The sequence below is a fragment of the Pinus tabuliformis genome, chromosome J (genome assembly GCF_031772625.1).
Source record: "Pinus tabuliformis cultivar Carrire ecotype Pingquan chromosome J, CPIR1, whole genome shotgun sequence".
Taxonomy (NCBI): Eukaryota; Viridiplantae; Streptophyta; class Pinopsida; order Pinales; family Pinaceae; genus Pinus; species Pinus tabuliformis.
Window position 1 is genome coordinate 156,568,677 of NC_142295.1, and position 6,058 is coordinate 156,574,734.

Consider the following 6,058-nt stretch of genomic DNA (forward strand, 5'->3'; position numbering starts at 1 on the left):
GCTTTGTTCTCGTAAACAATTTATCACTTGGGCAATTTTTACGGAAGAATTGATAGCACATTATGAGGATACAAAAAGAAACACTTTTTTAGCCAATTGATAAGTCTCAAACAAAAGGGTTCAATAATGGAGCACATTGAGGAGTTCCAAAAATTGAACATAAGGGTAAAAGATATTCCAGAGGAGCATAGGATTGATGTGTTCATAGGGTCTTTAAAGGATAATATCCAACATGATGTTCGCCTTTGGGAACCTGATTCATTAGAGAAGGCATTTAGGTTAGCAAGAAAAATGGAAAGCAAAATTATGGCAACTAGGAAGCATACCACTCACAACTATAAAGACAGAAGTGTTGTTGCCCCTAGTCTTCCACAACCTACAAGGTTGACACCACAACAATTGGAATAAAAAAGAGCAAAAGGGCTTTGTTACAATTGTGATAGCAAATACACAAAAGGTCATAAGTGTGCTGAGAAGAAATTATTCTACATAGATTGTGAAGAGGAAGAAGAAAAGGAGCAAGAAAGGTCAAAGGAAGAGGATATATTCCAGGAACAAAGCCTAGATGAAGAACAAATAAATCCGACCATATCTTGTAATGCATTGGAGGGAATTACCACTCCTCAAACCATCAAGATAGAAGGACAAATCAAGAAGAAAAAGGTAATAGTGTTGATTGATTCAGGAAGCACCCACAATTTTATTCATTGTAGGGTAGCAAAAGAATTGAATTGCTTCCTATATCCAGCACCAGAGTGTCAAGTGATGATTGCAAATGGAGGAACAATAAATTGCTCTGGAAAGTGCCATAATATCAAGCTATCCATGGGAGAATATGTATTGACTAGCCCAATGCTTTCCATTCCAATGGGAGGTGCTGATGTTGTACTAGGAGTCCAATGGCTACAATCCTTGGGTACAATAGCTTTTAATTTTCAAGAACTTTTCATCAAATTTTCTACGGAAGGAAAGGAAGTTGAATTAAGGGGTATTGCAGGGAAACCAGGAAAGATAATCAGCTCTAATGGCATGAAAAGCTTCTAAAAAAGGAGCAAAGAGGTGTAATTGCACAATTATGTTCGCTAGATGTTTCCACATTGGAATCATCTATTTCTCCAGATCTCCAAAAAGTCCTGAACAATCATTCCAAGGTATTTGAGACTCCCAAAGGTCTCCCACCTATGCGTGATCATGATCATGCTATTCATCTGATTCCAGGAAGTGTTCCTCCAAACATCAGGCCGTACAGATATCCCTATGTCCAAAAAAGTGAAATTGAACGTATGGTTGCAGAAATGCTAGAGGCTGGTATAATTCAACCGAGTCAAAGTTCTTTCTCAGCTCCAGTAGTATTGGTGCACAAGAAGGATGGATCATGGCGCATGTGTCCGGATTATAGGGAGCTCAACAAGCTCACTATTAAAGATAAGTTCCCCATTCCTGTCATTGATGAATTACTGGATGAATTGCATGGATCAATTTACTTCACCAAGTTGGATCTTCGTTCGGGATATCATCAAATCAGAATGAAGATTGAAGACATTCTGAAAACGGCATTTAGAACTCATGAGGGTCATTATGAATTTTTGGTCATGCCTTTTGGCCTTACCAATGCACCTTCAACATTTCAAGGTTTGATGAATTCAATTTTCAAACCATTCCTTAGAAAATTTGTGTTAGTATTTTTTGATGATATACTAATCTACAGCAAGTCTTGGAAGGATCATGTTGAACATGTTGACAGGGTGCTACAACTATTGGAGGAGAAACAATTATATGCAAAAAGATCCAAATGTTTCTTTGGAGTCCAAGAGGTGGAATATTTGGGTCATATTGTATCTCATGAAGGAGTTAAGGTAGACCCTAGCAAAATTAAAGCCATTAAGGAATGGAAAATCCCCACATCCATAAAGCATCTGCGAGGATTTCTTGGGTTGACAGGGTATTATCGCAAGTTTGTTAAGAATTATGGGAGAATAGCAGCACCTCTAACAACATTATTGAAGAAAGATTCATTTTCATGGACTCCGGAAGCAACAAAGGCCTTTGAACATCTTAAAGAGGCAATGTGCCAAGCACCGGTCTTAGCTACACCGGACTTCACAAAAACCTTTATTGTGGAATGTGATGCTTCAGGAAATGGAATTGGTGCTGTTCTAATGCAAGATGAAAGACCCATTGCTTTTGAAAGTCGTCCAATCAAGGGAAAGTTTTTAAGCAAAGCTATTTATGAGAAGGAAATGTTGGCAATACTCCATGCACTTAAGAAATGGCGACCCTACCTAATGGAAAGACACTTCAAGGTAAAAACGGATCATGATAGCCTTAAATACTTTTTAGAACAAAGATTATCCTCTGAAGAGCAACAAAAGTGGGTCACAAAGATGTTGGGTTATGACTTTGAAATCATCTACAAAAAAGGGAAGCAAAATGTGGTGGCAGATGCACTCTCAAGAAAGGATGAGGATGTGGAAGCATTGTTGTGTGCCATTTCTATTATCCAACCAGATTGGATAAACGAAGCAAGGGAGGAATGGAAGAATGACGAAGAAGTGTGGGCACTTATTCGAAAGCTACAACAAGATTCCAGTACTTCTGATACATTTAGCTGGCAAAATGATTCGTTATGGTACAAAGATCGCTTATACCTCTGTAAGAATTCCCAGCTAAAACAAAAGATTCTTATGGAATTGCACACTTCTCCCTTAGGAGGGCACTCAGGATTTTTAAAAACTTACCACAGGGTTAAGAAGGAATTTTTTTGGGATGGCCTTAAATCAGATATTCAAAAGTTTGTGGCGGAATGTTTGGTTTGCCAACAAAATAAAGTTGAAACAATTAAGACACCGGGTCTATTACAACCTTTATCCATTCCAAGCCAACGTTGGGAGGAGGTTTCAATGGATTTTATCACAGGTTTACCCAAGTCTGAGGGAAAGAGTGTCATCATGGTGGTAGTTGACAGACTTACCAAGTATGCACACTTTTGTGCATTATCACATCCATTTAAAGCTAATACAATTTCTACTGCATTTATGGAAACAGTTCAAAAGCTACATGGAAACCCAAAGATTATTGTAAGTGACAGAGATCCCATTTTCACTGGAAATTTTTGGACAGAATTATTTTCTTGTCTTGGTACTCAGTTAGCTCATAGCTCATCTTATCATCCTCAATCTGATGGGCAAACTGAGATAGTAAACAAATGTTTGGAAGGATATCTTCGTTGCTTTGTATCTGATAAACAGACACAATGGGTCAAATGGTTGCCTCTGGCTGAATGGTGGTATAACACTTCCTTCCATACAGCAACAAAAATGACCCCATTTATGGCACTTTATGGGTATCAACCACCATCCATCACATCATATTTAAGAGAAAATTCTAAGGTTCAGGCAGTGGAACATCACATCGAACATCAACAACAAGTCCTCCAACTCTTAAAGGATAACCTCGTGTTGGCACAAAATAGAATGAAACAATAGGCAGATCAACATCGCAGTGAAAGAAGTTTTGATGTAGGTGATTGGGTATTCCTACGGCTACAACCATATAAGCAAATGTCCCTAAAGCAAGCTAAGAAGGATAATAAACTATCACCAAAGTATTATGGTCCGTACAAGGTGTTGCAAAAGATTGGTACCATGGCATACAAATTGGAGCTTCCTGCAGCTTCTCGATTGCACCCAGTTTTCCATGTTTCATGTTTAAAGAAGGTTATAGGCGACAAGCTCCCAATTCAAACAATATTGCCAGAACTTGACGAGGAAGGAAAAATTATATTGGAACCGGAAGCAGTCACAGAAACAAGAACTCGACAGCTACGAAATCGATCAATTTCAGAGTATCTTATCAAGTGCAAGAACTTATCCGCAGAAGATTCCACATGGGAGGATGAGAATTTTATGCAGAAGTATCCAGAATTACTCAAGCGTTGAGGACAACACTTTTTTGAAGGAGAGGGGCATGTTGGGTCCCTATAATACTAGTGATTACCCCATTACTATTATAGTTATACCCCTTATTTATATTGTTGTGTCCCTATTACCCCCATATTGTTATTTCTGTGCCCCATAGAATCCCTTTATTGTTATTTTTGTGGCTTTATATTATTATTGTTAGGTCGGCTGGATTATATTGTGACTCCTTAGACTCCTATATATAGAAAGGAGGTTTTGTCATTTGAATCATCAAAGAATTGTTCATTTATGTAATGTAAAGGAGGTTGCCCCCTCGAAGAGGCGGAATTCTAAGGTGTTGATCTATCTTTTCTATCTTTTCTTGAGCTGGTTTCATAACAATCTCTTTCGGTTGTTCAGTTTCCTTAATTGTAGCACAACTTACTATTTTTAGAAATTTTTCGGGTCCTGAACTTCCGGAGCCGTTTTGAGGCCCTAAATGACGTTTTTTGGGAAATATGGGAGCAACATGGGTCCTTGGACTGATGTTGCTCTTCCCAAAGTTGTATTCCTCGGATAGATCTTTCTTACGAGGTATTGTGCGTGTTAAATAGAGATCGTATGCCAAAGTTATGACCCCGGGAAGTTGATGTACCAATTTACCCAAACGGGGCACACAGTTTGGTGTTTCATCTCCTAGGGTTATGGTTTTGGATGTTTAGGGTTTTCCGTTGTTTCTCAACAATAAATAGGCCTTCGAGCCTCATGGTAAGACAATTCAGAGGCATGTAGCCACCACATCTCTTCTCAGAGATAAGCTACCATCGCCCTAGCTGGTTTATTTCCATTTCTGTTTGTAAGCATATTTCAGTATTTTACATTAATGAAATGAAGCATTATTTCTACTACATCTCTGTATTTATGGTTATTTCTGTACTTTGTTGCGTTCCTAGTTAAATATGGATCAATAGGTGACTTTTGAGGATTTATCCAAGCCAAAAATATGAGGAGTGACACATGGCGCAAGGACATTTCCAGTGATGGAAGAAGGCGGGATATACCCAACCTTATCCATGGCTTGGAAGCATACGATGATTCAGAAGACTTGATCCCAAAAAGCCACCCATTTGACTTCGAACATAGAAAGATCATCCCCGAGCATGCTGATAAATGCAGTTGGAAAAGAAATATAAAGTATTATTATCTAACTACCATAAGCCATACCGACATGAAGGCAGCGAATTTTACTTTGATATTAGGAGAAATATGTGATAAGCTGCAAGATTTCTGGCGAAAAAAAAGGGACTGTTGTTTCCTTCTTAATTACTGCTTTATGGGCTGTTTTACCACCGTTTCGGGGATAAAGGAAAAGCCGTAGCGTGGCTGTTTGCTTCATCAAACGCGAATGCTAAATTGACCAATTAGAGGGAGGGTTGCCTATAAAAGTTAGTAGTATGTGACAATGGATATTATTGAATAGGATTGAATCGACGATGCTGACAAAAATTCACTAGTGTGTGGTGAGATCATGAGATCCGAACGGGTTTGGATGGTTACAATATTTGAGTGACGAAGGTAGGATCTCTGTTAATAAATGACGGCTCCACGTAAGTTAAGACATTTCTGCGTATATTCAAAATTGCTTTGAACAAACTCATTGAGAAATTGCATATCGAGCTGTTGAACCATTGTTATCCCTTGCCTCCCCATCTGCACCCCTTTTCTCCGGCCATTATTTGTTTTATAAAACATATATGCAGTATTTAACCACAATGTTTTGACAGTTAGAATTGATCCGATACGTGCAACGAAGTGCTCCCATCACCAAGTCGTTAGTTATTTTGGGGAATTTGCATCAGCATCTTAGATATAAATCCCAACAAAATGGTTTATGTACGGGTTGTATATTTTCCAAACAGCCAGCGCTAGCCCGCGAAAATGCCCATTCAGATTACAAATGCTTCTTTCTAGAAGATCGAGAATGTTAAGTCTCCAATGGAACTGGAGAGGGGAAAGAGGTAACCAAACAGAGGAGTACGTGCATGTTTTACGACCGTCTGTGGCACTACTTTAAATTATTATGTATTATATACCATTTGAATTATCATATGTAGTATATATAATTATGTCCAAGATGGTGTAAAGGTATTGGCTAATAG